We start from the raw sequence: 15,000 nt of genomic DNA, 5'->3' as shown, positions 1-15,000 counted from the left end.
CGAGGGGGGAGCGTCCCGCGTGTTCAGGCCGAATATCGTGCATTGTTAACGGCGGGAAGTGTTCCAAAAGGGAATGGGATTGAATGTGACTGCTGAAGCCGACATTGAGACCTCTAACGCGGGTAGCTCGGCCGGATTTGACCCGGCGGTTCTGGCGACGGTCTCGCCTTCGAGGGGGGAGCGTCCCGCGTGTTCAGGCCGAATTTTGTGCATTTCCATCGGCGGGAAGAGGTCCAAACGGGAATGGGACTGAATGTGACTGCTGAAGCCGACATTGAGACCTCTAACGCGGGTAGCTCGGCCGGATTTGACCCGGCGGTTCTGCCGAAGGTCTCACCTTCGAGGGGGGAGCGTCCCGCGTGTTCAGGCCGAATTTTGTGCATTTCCATCGGCGGGAAGAGGTCCAAACGGGAATGGGACTGAATGTGACTGCTGAAGCCGACATTGAGACCTCTAACGCGGGTAGCTCGGCCGGATTTGACCCGGCGGTCCTGCCGAAGGTCTCACCTTCGAGGGGGGAGCGCCCACCGTGTACAGGCCGATTTTCATGCATTTCCAACCGTGGGAAGGGGTCCGAAAGGGGATGGGGGTGAACGTGACTGCTCAACCCGACTTTGAGACCTGTAACGCGGGTAGCTCAGCCGGATTTGACCCGGCGGTTCTGGCGACGGTCTCGCCTTCGAGGGGGGAGCGTCCCGCGTGTTCAGGCCGAATTTTGTGCATTTCCATCGGCGGGAAGAGGTCCAAACGGGAATGGGATTGAATGTGACTGCTGAAGCCGACATTGAGACCTCTAACGCGGGTAGCTCGGCCGGATTTGACCCGGCGGTTCTGCCGAAGGTCTCACCTTCGAGGGGGGAGCGTCCCGCGTGTTCAGGCCGAATTTTGTGCATTTCCATCGGCGGGAAGAGGTCCAAACGGGAATGGGATTGAATGTGACTGCTGAAGCCGACATTGAGACCTCTAACGCGGGTAGCTCGGCCGGATTTGACCCGGCGGTTCTGCCGAAGGTCTCACCTTCGAGGGGGGAGCGCCCACCGTGTACAGGCCGATTTTCATGCATTTCCAACCGTGGGAAGGGGTCCGAAAGGGGATGGGGGTGAACGTGACTGCTCAACCCGACTTTGAGACCTGTAACGCGGGTAGCTCAGCCGGATTTGACCCGGCGGTTCTGGCGACGGTCTCGCCTTCGAGGGGGGAGCGCCCCGCGTGTTCAGGCCGAATTTTGTGCATTTCCATCGGCGGGAAGAGGTCCAAACGGGAATGGGATTGAATGTGACTGCTGAAGCCGACATTGAGACCTCTAACGCGGGTAGCTCGGCAGGATTTGACCCGGCGGTTCTGCCGAAGGTCTCACCTTCGAGGGGGGAGCGCCCACCGTGTACAGGCCGATTTTCATGCATTTCCAACCGTGGGAAGGGGGCCGAAAGGGGATGGGGGTGAATGTGACTGCTCAACCCGACTTTGAGGCATCTAACCCGGGTAGCTCAGCCGGGTTTGACCCGGCGGTTCTGCCGACTGCCTCGCCTTCGAGGGGGGAGCGTCCCCCGTGTACAGGCCGATTTTCATGCATTTCGAACCGTGGGAAGTGGCCCAAAAGGGGATGGGGGTGAATGTGACTGCTCAACCCGACTTTGGCGCTTCCGAGCCGGGTAGCTCAGCCGGGTTTGACCCGGCGGTTCTGCCGACGGTCTCGTCTTCGAGGCGGGTGCCTCCCCCGTGTACAGGCCGATTTTCATGCATTTCGTACCGTGGGAAGTGGTCCAAAAGGGAATGGGGGTGGACGTGACTGCTCATACCGACATCGAGACTTGTAAGCCGTGTAGCTCGGCCGGGTTTGATCCGGCGGGTCTGCCGACGGTCTCGTCTTCGAGAGGGGGGCCTCCCCCGTGTACAGGCCGATTTTCGTGCATTTCCAACGGTGGGAAGAGGTTCAAAAGGGGATGGGGGTGAATGTGACTGCTCAACCCGACTCTGAGGCTTCTAACCCGGGTAGCTCGGCCGGGTTTGACCCGGCGGTTCTGCCGTCGGTCTCGCCTTCGAGAGGGGCGCCTCCCCCGTGTACAGGCCGATTTTCGTGCATTTCCAACGGTGGGAAGAGGTTCAAAAGGGGATGGGGGTGAATGTGACTGCTCAACCCGACTCTGAGGCTTCTAACCCGGGTAGCCCGGCCGGGTTTGACCCGGCGGTTCTGCCGTCGGTCTCGCCTTCGAGGGCGGAGCCTCCCCCGTGTACAGGCCGATTTTCGTGCATTTCAAACCGTGGGAAGCGGTCCAAAAGGGGATGGGAGTGAATGTGACTGCTCATACCGACCTTGGCGCTTCCGACCCGGGTAGCTCAGCCGGGTTTGACCCGGCGGTTCTGCCGACGGTTTCGTCTTCGAGGCGGGTGCCTCCCCCGTGTACAGGCCGATTTTCATGCATTTCGTACCGTGGGAAGTGGTCCAAAATGGAATAGGGGTGGACGTGACTGCTCAACCCGACTCTGAGGCTTCTAACCCGGGTAGCTCGGCCGGGTTTGACCCGTCGATTCTGCCGATGGTCTCGTTTTGGAGGGGGGAGCCTCCCCCGTGTTCAGTCCGATTTTCGTGCATTTCGAACCGTGGGAAGTGGCCCAAAAGGGGATGGGAGTGAATGTGACTGCTCATACCGACTTTGGCGCTTCCGAGCCTGGTAGCTCAGCCGGGTTTGATCCAGCGGTTCTGCGGACGGTCTCGTCTTCGAGGCGGCTCCCTCCCCCGTGTACAGGCCGATTTTCATGCATTTGCAACGGTGGGAAGTTGCCCAAAAGGGGATGGGAGTGAATGTGACTGCTCAACCCGACTTCGAGACTTGTAAGCCGGGTAGCTCAGCCGGGTTTGACCCGGCGGTTCTGCCGACGGTCTCGCCTTCGAGGGGGGAGCCTCCCCCGTGTACAGGCCGATTTCCGTGCATTTCCAACGGTGGGAAGAGGTTCAAAAGGGGATGGGAGTGAATGTGACTGCTCAACCCGACTCTGAGGCTTCTAACCCGGGTAGCTCGGCCGGGTTTGATCCGGCGGTTCTGCCGACGGTCTCGTCTTCGAGGCCGGTGCCTCCCCCGTGTACAGGCCGATTTTCGTGCATTTCCAACGGTGGGAAGAGGTTCAAAAGGGGATGGGGGTGAATGTGACTGCTCAACCCGACTCTGAGGCTTCTAACCCGGGTAGCTCGGCCGGGTTTGATCCGGCGGTTCTGCCGACGGTCTCGTCTTCGAGGCCGGTGCCTCCCCCGTGTACAGGCCGATTTTCGTGCATTTCCAACGGTGGGAAGTGGTCCAAAAGGGAATGGGGGTGGACGTGTCTGCTCATACCGACTTTGAGACTTGTAAGCCGGGTAGCTCAGCCGGGTTTGTTCCGGCGGTTCTGCCGACGGTCTCGTCATCGAGGGGGGAGCCTCCCCCGTGTCCAGGCCGATTTTCATGCATTTCCAACCGTGGGAAGTGGTCCAAAAGGGAATGGGGGTGAATGTGACTGCTCATACCGACTTTGAGACTTTTAAGCCGGGTAGCTCAGCCGGGTTTGACCCGGCGGTTCTGCCGACGGTCTCGCCTTCGAGGGGGGAGCGTCCCCCGTGTTCAGGCCGAATTTTGTGCATTTCGAACCGTGGGAAGTTGCCCAAAAGTCGATGGGAGTGAATGTGACTGCTCAACCCGACTTTGAGACTTGTAAGCCGGGTAGCTCAGCCGGGTTTGACCCGGCGGTTCTGCCGACGGTCTCGTCTTCGAGGCGGGTGCCTCCCCCGTGTACAGGCCGATTTTCATGCATTTCGTACCGTGGGAAGCGGTCCAAAAGGGGATGGGAGTGAACGTGACTGCTCATACCGACTTTGGCGCTTCCGAGCCGGGTAGCTCAGCCGGGTTTGACCCGGCGGGTCTGCCGACGGTCTCGCCTTCGAGGGGGGAGCGTCCCCCGTGTTCAGGCCGAATCTTGTGCATTTCGAACCGTGGGAAGTTGCCCAAAAGTCGATGGGAGTGAATGTGACTGCTCAACCCGACTTTGAGACTTGTAAGCCGGGTAGCTCAGCCGGGTTTGACCCGGCGGTTCTGCCGACGGTCTCGTCTTCGAGGCGGATGCCACCCCCGTGTACAGGCCGATTTTCGTGCATTTCCAACCGTGGGAAGTGGTCTAAAAGTCGATGGGAGTGAACGTGACTGCTCAACCCGACTCTGAGGCTTCTAACCCGGGTAGCTCGGCCGGGTTTGACCCGGCGGTTCTGCCGACGGTCTCGTCTTCGAGGCGGGTGCCTCCCCCGTGTACAGGCCGATTTTCGTGCATTTCGAACCGTGGGAAGTGGTCTAAAAGTCGATGGGAGTGAACGTGACTGCTCAACCCGACTTTGAGACTTGTAAGCCGGGTAGCTCAGCCAGGTTTGACCCGGCGGTTCTGCCGACGGTCTCGCCTTCGAGGGCGGACCCTCCCCCGTGTACAGGCCGGTTTTCGTGCATTTCGAACCGTGGAAAGTGATCCAAAAGGGAATGGGGGTGAACGTGACTGCCCAACCCGGCTTTGAGACTTGTAAGCCGGGTAGCTCAGCCGGGTTGGACCCGGCGGTTCTGCCGACGGTCTCGACTTCGAGGCGGGTGCCTCCCCCGTGTACAGGCCGATTTTCATGCATTTGCAACGGTGGGAAGTTGCCCAAAAGTCGATGGGAGTGAATGTGACTGCTCAACCCGACTTCGAGACTTGTAAGCCGGGTAGCTCAGCCGGGTTTGACCCGGCGGTTCTGCCGACGGTCTCGCCTTCGAGGGGGGAGCCTCCCCCGTGTACAGGCCGATTTTCGTGCATTTCCAACGGTGGGAAGAGGTTCAAAAGGGGATGGGAGTGAATGTGACTGCTCAACCCGACTTTGGCGCTTCCGAGCCGGGTAGCTCAGCCGGGTTTGACCCGGCGGGTCTGCCGACGGTCTCGTCTTCGAGGCGGGTGCCTCCCCCGTATACAGGCCGATTTTCATGCATTTCGAACCGTGGGAAGTGGTCCAAAAGGGAATGGGGGTGGACGTGTCTGCTCATACCGACTTTGAGACTTGTAAGCCGGGTAGCTCAGCCGGGTTTGTTCCGGCGGTTCTGCCGACGGTCTCGTCTTCGAGGCGGGTGCCTCCCCCGTGTACAGGCCGATTTTCGTGCATTTCGAACCGTGGGAAGTGGTCCAAAAGGGGATGGGAGTGAATGTGACTGCTCAACCCGACTTTGGCGCTTCCGAGCCGGGTAGCTCAGCCGGGTTTGACCCGGCGGGTCTGCCGACGGTCTCGTCTTCGAGGCGGGTGCCTCCCCCGTATACAGGCCGATTTTCATGCATTTCGAACCGTGGGAAGTGGTCCAAAAGGGAATGGGGGTGGACGTGTCTGCTCATACCGACTTTGAGACTTGTAAGCCGGGTAGCTCAGCCGGGTTTGACCCGGCGGTTCTGCCGACGGTCTCGCCTTCGAGGGGGGAGCCTCCCCCGTGTACAGGCCGATTTTCGTGCATTTCCAACGGTGGGAAGAGGTTCAAAAGGGGATGGGAGTGAATGTGACTGCTCAACCCGACTCTGAGGCTTCTAACCCGGGTAGCTCGGCCGGGTTTGATCCGGCGGTTCTGCCGACGGTCTCGTCTTCGAGGCCGGTGCCTCCCCCGTGTACAGGCCGATTTTCGTGCATTTCCAACGGTGGGAAGTGGTCCAAAAGGGAATGGGGGTGGACGTGTCTGCTCATACCGACTTTGAGACTTGTAAGCCGGGTAGCTCAGCCGGGTTTGTTCCGGCGGTTCTGCCGACGGTCTCGTCATCGAGGGGGGAGCCTCCCCCGTGTCCAGGCCGATTTTCATGCATTTCCAACCGTGGGAAGTGGTCCAAAAGGGAATGGGGGTGAATGTGACTGCTCATACCGACTTTGAGACTTTTAAGCCGGGTAGCTCAGCCGGGTTTGACCCGGCGGTTCTGCCGACGGTCTCGCCTTCGAGGGGGGAGCGTCCCCCGTGTTCAGGCCGAATTTTGTGCATTTCGAACCGTGGGAAGTTGCCCAAAAGTCGATGGGAGTGAATGTGACTGCTCAACCCGACTTTGAGACTTGTAAGCCGGGTAGCTCAGCCGGGTTTGACCCGGCGGTTCTGCCGACGGTCTCGTCTTCGAGGCGGGTGCCTCCCCCGTGTACAGGCCGATTTTCATGCATTTCGTACCGTGGGAAGCGGTCCAAAAGGGGATGGGAGTGAACGTGACTGCTCATACCGACTTTGGCGCTTCCGAGCCGGGTAGCTCAGCCGGGTTTGACCCGGCGGGTCTGCCGACGGTCTCGCCTTCGAGGGGGGAGCGTCCCCCGTGTTCAGGCCGAATCTTGTGCATTTCGAACCGTGGGAAGTTGCCCAAAAGTCGATGGGAGTGAATGTGACTGCTCAACCCGACTTTGAGACTTGTAAGCCGGGTAGCTCAGCCGGGTTTGACCCGGCGGTTCTGCCGACGGTCTCGTCTTCGAGGCGGATGCCACCCCCGTGTACAGGCCGATTTTCGTGCATTTCCAACCGTGGGAAGTGGTCTAAAAGTCGATGGGAGTGAACGTGACTGCTCAACCCGACTCTGAGGCTTCTAACCCGGGTAGCTCGGCCGGGTTTGACCCGGCGGTTCTGCCGACGGTCTCGTCTTCGAGGCGGGTGCCTCCCCCGTGTACAGGCCGATTTTCGTGCATTTCGAACCGTGGGAAGTGGTCTAAAAGTCGATGGGAGTGAACGTGACTGCTCAACCCGACTTTGAGACTTGTAAGCCGGGTAGCTCAGCCAGGTTTGACCCGGCGGTTCTGCCGACGGTCTCGCCTTCGAGGGCGGACCCTCCCCCGTGTACAGGCCGGTTTTCGTGCATTTCGAACCGTGGGAAGTGATCCAAAAGGGAATGGGGGTGAACGTGACTGCCCAACCCGGCTTTGAGACTTGTAAGCCGGGTAGCTCAGCCGGGTTGGACCCGGCGGTTCTGCCGACGGTCTCGACTTCGAGGCGGGTGCCTCCCCCGTGTACAGGCCGATTTTCATGCATTTGCAACGGTGGGAAGTTGCCCAAAAGTCGATGGGAGTGAATGTGACTGCTCAACCCGACTTCGAGACTTGTAAGCCGGGTAGCTCAGCCGGGTTTGACCCGGCGGTTCTGCCGACGGTCTCGCCTTCGAGGGGGGAGCCTCCCCCGTGTACAGGCCGATTTTCGTGCATTTCCAACGGTGGGAAGAGGTTCAAAAGGGGATGGGAGTGAATGTGACTGCTCAACCCGACTTTGGCGCTTCCGAGCCGGGTAGCTCAGCCGGGTTTGACCCGGCGGGTCTGCCGACGGTCTCGTCTTCGAGGCGGGTGCCTCCCCCGTATACAGGCCGATTTTCATGCATTTCGAACCGTGGGAAGTGGTCCAAAAGGGAATGGGGGTGGACGTGTCTGCTCATACCGACTTTGAGACTTGTAAGCCGGGTAGCTCAGCCGGGTTTGTTCCGGCGGTTCTGCCGACGGTCTCGTCTTCGAGGCGGGTGCCTCCCCCGTGTACAGGCCGATTTTCGTGCATTTCGAACCGTGGGAAGTGGTCCAAAAGGGGATGGGAGTGAATGTGACTGCTCAACCCGACTTTGGCGCTTCCGAGCCGGGTAGCTCAGCCGGGTTTGACCCGGCGGGTCTGCCGACGGTCTCGTCTTCGAGGCGGGTGCCTCCCCCGTATACAGGCCGATTTTCATGCATTTCGAACCGTGGGAAGTGGTCCAAAAGGGAATGGGGGTGGACGTGTCTGCTCATACCGACTTTGAGACTTGTAAGCCGGGTAGCTCAGCCGGGTTTGACCCGGCGGTTCTGCCGACGGTCTCGCCTTCGAGGGGGGAGCCTCCCCCGTGTACAGGCCGATTTTCGTGCATTTCCAACGGTGGGAAGAGGTTCAAAAGGGGATGGGAGTGAATGTGACTGCTCAACCCGACTCTGAGGCTTCTAACCCGGGTAGCTCGGCCGGGTTTGATCCGGCGGTTCTGCCGACGGTCTCGTCTTCGAGGCCGGTGCCTCCCCCGTGTACAGGCCGATTTTCGTGCATTTCCAACGGTGGGAAGTGGTCCAAAAGGGAATGGGGGTGGACGTGTCTGCTCATACCGACTTTGAGACTTGTAAGCCGGGTAGCTCAGCCGGGTTTGTTCCGGCGGTTCTGCCGACGGTCTCGTCATCGAGGGGGGAGCCTCCCCCGTGTCCAGGCCGATTTTCATGCATTTCCAACCGTGGGAAGTGGTCCAAAAGGGAATGGGGGTGAATGTGACTGCTCATACCGACTTTGAGACTTTTAAGCCGGGTAGCTCAGCCGGGTTTGACCCGGCGGTTCTGCCGACGGTCTCGCCTTCGAGGGGGGAGCGTCCCCCGTGTTCAGGCCGAATTTTGTGCATTTCGAACCGTGGGAAGTTGCCCAAAAGTCGATGGGAGTGAATGTGACTGCTCAACCCGACTTTGAGACTTGTAAGCCGGGTAGCTCAGCCGGGTTTGACCCGGCGGTTCTGCCGACGGTCTCGTCTTCGAGGCGGGTGCCTCCCCCGTGTACAGGCCGATTTTCATGCATTTCGTACCGTGGGAAGCGGTCCAAAAGGGGATGGGAGTGAACGTGACTGCTCATACCGACTTTGGCGCTTCCGAGCCGGGTAGCTCAGCCGGGTTTGACCCGGCGGGTCTGCCGACGGTCTCGCCTTCGAGGGGGGAGCGTCCCCCGTGTTCAGGCCGAATCTTGTGCATTTCGAACCGTGGGAAGTTGCCCAAAAGTCGATGGGAGTGAATGTGACTGCTCAACCCGACTTTGAGACTTGTAAGCCGGGTAGCTCAGCCGGGTTTGACCCGGCGGTTCTGCCGACGGTCTCGTCTTCGAGGCGGATGCCACCCCCGTGTACAGGCCGATTTTCGTGCATTTCCAACCGTGGGAAGTGGTCTAAAAGTCGATGGGAGTGAACGTGACTGCTCAACCCGACTCTGAGGCTTCTAACCCGGGTAGCTCGGCCGGGTTTGACCCGGCGGTTCTGCCGACGGTCTCGTCTTCGAGGCGGGTGCCTCCCCCGTGTACAGGCCGATTTTCGTGCATTTCGAACCGTGGGAAGTGGTCTAAAAGTCGATGGGAGTGAACGTGACTGCTCAACCCGACTTTGAGACTTGTAAGCCGGGTAGCTCAGCCAGGTTTGACCCGGCGGTTCTGCCGACGGTCTCGCCTTCGAGGGCGGACCCTCCCCCGTGTACAGGCCGGTTTTCGTGCATTTCGAACCGTGGGAAGTGATCCAAAAGGGAATGGGGGTGAACGTGACTGCCCAACCCGGCTTTGAGACTTGTAAGCCGGGTAGCTCAGCCGGGTTGGACCCGGCGGTTCTGCCGACGGTCTCGACTTCGAGGCGGGTGCCTCCCCCGTGTACAGGCCGATTTTCATGCATTTGCAACGGTGGGAAGTTGCCCAAAAGTCGATGGGAGTGAATGTGACTGCTCAACCCGACTTCGAGACTTGTAAGCCGGGTAGCTCAGCCGGGTTTGACCCGGCGGTTCTGCCGACGGTCTCGCCTTCGAGGGGGGAGCCTCCCCCGTGTACAGGCCGATTTTCGTGCATTTCCAACGGTGGGAAGAGGTTCAAAAGGGGATGGGAGTGAATGTGACTGCTCAACCCGACTTTGGCGCTTCCGAGCCGGGTAGCTCAGCCGGGTTTGACCCGGCGGGTCTGCCGACGGTCTCGTCTTCGAGGCGGGTGCCTCCCCCGTATACAGGCCGATTTTCATGCATTTCGAACCGTGGGAAGTGGTCCAAAAGGGAATGGGGGTGGACGTGTCTGCTCATACCGACTTTGAGACTTGTAAGCCGGGTAGCTCAGCCGGGTTTGTTCCGGCGGTTCTGCCGACGGTCTCGTCTTCGAGGCGGGTGCCTCCCCCGTGTACAGGCCGATTTTCGTGCATTTCGAACCGTGGGAAGTGGTCCAAAAGGGGATGGGAGTGAATGTGACTGCTCAACCCGACTTTGGCGCTTCCGAGCCGGGTAGCTCAGCCGGGTTTGACCCGGCGGGTCTGCCGACGGTCTCGTCTTCGAGGCGGGTGCCTCCCCCGTATACAGGCCGATTTTCATGCATTTCGAACCGTGGGAAGTGGTCCAAAAGGGAATGGGGGTGGACGTGTCTGCTCATACCGACTTTGAGACTTGTAAGCCGGGTAGCTCAGCCGGGTTTGATCCTGCGGTTCTGCCGACGGTCTCGCCTTCGAGGGGGGAGCCTCCCCCGTGTTCAGTCCGATTTCCATGCATTTCCAACCGTGGGAAGTTGCCCAAAAGGGGATGGGAGTGAATGTGACTGCTCAACCCGACTTTGGCGCTTCCGAGCCGGTTAGCACAGCCGGGTTTGACCCGGCGGTTCTGCCGACAGTCTCCTCTTCGAGGCGGGTGCCTCCCCCGTGTACAGGCCGATTTCCGTGCATTTCGAACCGTGGGAAGTGGTCCAAACGTCGATGGGAGTGAATGTGACTGCTCAACCCGACTTTGGCGCTTCCGAGCCGGGTAGCTCAGCCGGGTTTGACCCGGCGGTTCTGCCGACGGTCTCGTCTTCGAGGCGGGTGCCTCCCCCGTGTACAGGCCGATTTTCATGCATTTGGAACCGTGGGAAGTGGTCCAAAAGGGAATGGGGGTGGACGTGACTGCTCATACCGACTTTGAGACTTGTAAGCCGGGTAGCTCAGCCGGGTTTGACCCGGCGGTTCTGCCGACGGTCTCGCCTTCGAGGGGGGAGCCTCCCCCGTGTTCAGTCCGATTTTCGTGCATTTCCCACGGTGGGAAATGGTATCTTTCATTACGGGGACAAGGGTCTGAAGCGGTGAAGTCAGTAACCGGCATAGTTAAGGAAAGGGTTCGAATTTTCTCAACAGTACGAAAAAAGTGAGCAGGGAAGCTAGAGAAGGTGTCAGTGAGTCCCAAACGAGTGAACCGCAAAACTTAGGGAAATGCCCGAAAGCGTTTTAAAGGGTGAAATCGGGAACGAGGAAATGATGGGAAAGTGCCTGAAAGTGCTAAATGAGTAAACAGAAAAACGAAGAAAAATGTTTGAAAAGAAGAAGTGAGTAACCAGGAAAACTTAGAAAAATGTTCAAAACGAAGAAATCAGTAACCAGGAAAACTTAGAAAAATGATCAAAAAGAAGAAATGAGTAACCAGGAAAACTTAGAAAAATGTTTAAAAAGAAGAAATCAGTAACCAGGAAAACTTAGGAAAATGTTTAAAAAGAAGAAATCAGTAACCAGAAAAACTGCGAAAAATGTTTAAAAAGAAGAAATGAGTAACCAGAAAAACTTAGAAAAATGTTTAAAAAGAAGAAATCAGTAACCAGGAAAACTTAGAAAAATGTTTAAAAAGAAGAAATCAGTAACCAGGAAAACTTAGAAAAATGTTATAAAAGAAGAAGTGAGTAACCAGAAAAACTTAGAAAAATGTTTAAAAAGAAGAAATCAGTAACCAGAAAAACTGCGAAAAATGTTTAAAAAGAAGAAATCAGTAACCAGAAAAACTTAGAAAAATGTTTAAAAAGAAGAAATTAGTAACCAGAAAAACTTAGAAAAATGTTTAAAAAGAAGAAATCAGTAACCAGAAAAACTGCGAAAAATGTTTAAAAAGAAGAAATCAGTAACCAGGAAAACTTAGAAAAATGTTTAAAAAGAAGAAATCAGTAACCAGAAAAACTTAGAAAAATGTTTAAAAAGAAGAAATCAGTAACCAGAAAAACGGCGAAAAATGTTTAAAAAGAAGAAATCAGTAACCAGAAAAACTTAGAAAAATGTTTAAAAAGAAGAAGTGAGTAACCAGAAAAACTTAGAAAAATGTTTAAAAAGAAGAAATGAGTAACCAGAAAAACTTAGAAAAATGTTTAAAAAGAAGAAATCAGTAACCAGAAAAACTTAGAAAAATGTTTAAAAAGAAGAAATGAGTAACCAGAAAAACTTAGAAAAATGCTTAAAAAGAAGAAATCAGTAACCAGAAAAACGGCGAAAAATGTTTAAAAAGAAGAAATCAGTAACCAGAAAAACTGCGAAAAATGTTTAAAAAGAAGAAATCAGTAACCAGGAAAACTTAGAAAAATGTTTAAAAAGAAGAAATGAGTAACCAGGAAAACTTAGAAAAATGTTTAAAAAGAAGAAATGAGTAACCAGGAAAACTTAGAAAAATGTTTAAAAAGAAGAAATCAGTAACCAGAAAAACTTAGAAAAATGTTTAAAAAGAAGAAATCAGTAACCAGAAAAACTTAGAAAAATGTTTAAAAAGAAGAAATGAGTAACCAGAAAAACTTAGAAAAATGTTTAAAAAGAAGAAATCAGTAACCAGAAAAACGGCGAAAAATGTTTAAAAAGAAGAAATCAGTAACCAGAAAAACTTAGAAAAATGTTTAAAAAGAAGAAGTGAGTAACCAGAAAAACTTAGAAAAATGTTTAAAAAGAAGAAATGAGTAACCAGAAAAACTTAGAAAAATGTTTAAAAAGAAGAAATCAGTAACCAGAAAAACTTAGAAAAATGTTTAAAAAGAAGAAATGAGTAACCAGAAAAACTTAGAAAAATGTTTAAAAAGAAGAAATCAGTAACCAGGAAAACTTGGAAAAAAACACTTAGAAAAATTTTCAGCAAAGTGTGAAAAATATTCTAAGTGTCAGCGGAGGAAAATGCTGCAGCATCGGGAAAGATTCGCAAACTTACACCGAACATGTGCTCCGAAGTGCCGGAGGAATTGGGTGAATTGAGCCCGGCAAATGGCCAGCTGTCGTTTTGTGCCTGCAGCCCGAAAACTTTAACTTTGTCTGTCGCGGAAGTCCGGACCGAGAAAAATCCAAACGGTTTTGACCGGACCGAGTTCCAGACCGATGCAGTCAAATTTGGAATTCAGACCCATTCAGTGCCACTTGTAGTTTTTCCGCAGTGAGGTTGGCGGGGTACCCGGAGATATATGGGAACACGATTTTTAGAACAAAATGGCGGCGCGGGACCGTTCTGAAAGGCATCCGAAAAACGGTTCCACGGGCATAGCACTTTAATGACAGGTATGAGTGCATGCCGGAGAGCTCTTGGAAGTCGAATTTTTGACACTTTGTCAATTTTTTGACAGATTTGACAAACTCTTTCTGTCTGTTCTAAGAGTCAGTCAGAGACTTGTGCGGCGGTCTTTTGACACTATTGGAGGGCGGGCAAACCCCACGTTGACTCCGGCCGTCCCTCCACAGGCGCTCGTGTCCAAAATGAAGGCGAGAGACGCGAGTGGCCTGGTTCCCTTGGGTGTTGCCAAGAAGGCTGCGGGCTGACCGTTGCCTGAGCACTCCCTAAAGCCTCTTGTGATGAGAGCAGACCTCGCCTGCCGCACGACCGGCTCTGGGAGTCGTTGGGCCGCTATTTGTGAATAGTCTGGTCCTCCTCTGCCACCCGGACAAGCGCGATGGCTCTGCCGCCCTGCGGTGCTCGTCACCCAGGTTTGGGGAACACGATACTCGTAACAAAAATAAAAGGCGGCTCGGGACCTGCAGGCGAAAGGGGTCCCGTGGTGCTAAGCACGTCGACTTCGGGTCTCGGTGCAAGCCGGAGAGCTCACGGAAGTCTAAAGTTTTCGGCACGTGGTCGAATCTTTTCAAAGGCTTACCCGGCTCTTTCCGTCCATTCTGAGAGTAAGTCAGAGGCCGGTGCGGAGGTCTCTTGACAATCGGAGGGGGTGGTGGCCCTCCGCAGGCGCTCGTGTCGAAAATGAAGGCGAGAGACGCGAGTGGCCTGGTTCCCCTGGGTGTTGCCAGGAAGGCTGCGGGCTGACCCTTGCCTGAGCACTCCCTAAAGCCTCTTGTGATGAGAGCAGACCTCGCGCGCCGCACGACCGGCTCTGGGAGTCGTTGGGCCGCTATCTGTGAATAGTCTGGTCCTCCTCTGCCACCCGGCCAAGTGCGATGGCTCTGCCGCCCTGCGGTGCTCGTCACGCAGGTATGGGGCACACGATGCTCGTAACAGCAAATAAAGGCGGCTCGGGACCTGCAGGCGAAAGGGGTCCCGTGGTGCTTCGCACGTCGACTTCGGGTCTCGGTGCAAGCCGGAGAGCTCACGGAAGTCTAAAGTTTTCGGCACGTGGTCGAATCTTTTGAAAGGCTTACCCGGCTCTTTCCGTCCATTCTGAGAGTCAGTCAGAGGCCGGTGCGGCGGTCTATTGACGACCGGAGGCTCCCATGGGTGTTGCGATGAGGGTGGAGGGCACAGAACCTTGCCTTAGCACTCCCTAATAAAGCCTCTTGTGAAGAGAGCAGACCTCGCGCGCCGCACGACCGGCTCTGGGAGTCGTTGGGCCGCTATCTGTGAATAGTCGGGTCCTCCTCTGCCACCCGGCCAAGTGCGATGGCTCTGCCGCCCTGCGGTGCTTGTCACGCAGGTATGGGGCACACGATGCTCGTAACAGCAAATAAAGGCGGCTCGGGACCTGCAGGCGAAAGGGGTCCCGTGGTGCTTAGCACGTCGACTTCGTGTCTCGGTGCAAGCCGGAGAGCTCACGGAAGTCTAAAGTTTTCGGCACGTGGTCGAATCTTTTGAAAGGCTTACCCGGCTCTTTCCGTCCATTCTGAGAGTCAGTCAGAGGCCGGTGCGGCGGTCTATTGACGACCGGAGGCTCCCATGGGTGTTGCGATGAGGGTGGAGGGCACAGAACCTTGCCTTAGCACTCCCTAATAAAGCCTCTTGTGAAGAGAGCAGACCTCGCGCGCCGCACGACCGGCTCTGGGAGTCGTTGGGCCGCTATCTGTGAATAGTCTGGTCCTCCTCTGCCACCCGGCTAAGTGCGATGGCTCTGCCGCCCTGCGGTGCTTGTCACGCAGGTATGGGGCACACGATGCTCGTAACAGCAAATAAAGGCGGCTCGGGACCTGCAGGCGAAAGGGGTCCCGTGGTGCTTAGCACGTCGACTTCGGGTCTCGGTGCAAGCCGGAGAGCTCACGGAAGTCTAAAGTTTTCGGCACGTGGTCGAATCTTTTGAAAGGCTTACCCGGCTCTTTCCGTCCATTCTGAGA

Source organism: Chiloscyllium punctatum, unplaced genomic scaffold, assembly GCF_047496795.1.
Source record: "Chiloscyllium punctatum isolate Juve2018m unplaced genomic scaffold, sChiPun1.3 scaffold_241, whole genome shotgun sequence".
Lineage (NCBI taxonomy): Eukaryota > Metazoa > Chordata > Chondrichthyes > Orectolobiformes > Hemiscylliidae > Chiloscyllium > Chiloscyllium punctatum.
Note: the sequence above shows the minus strand (reverse complement) of the source record.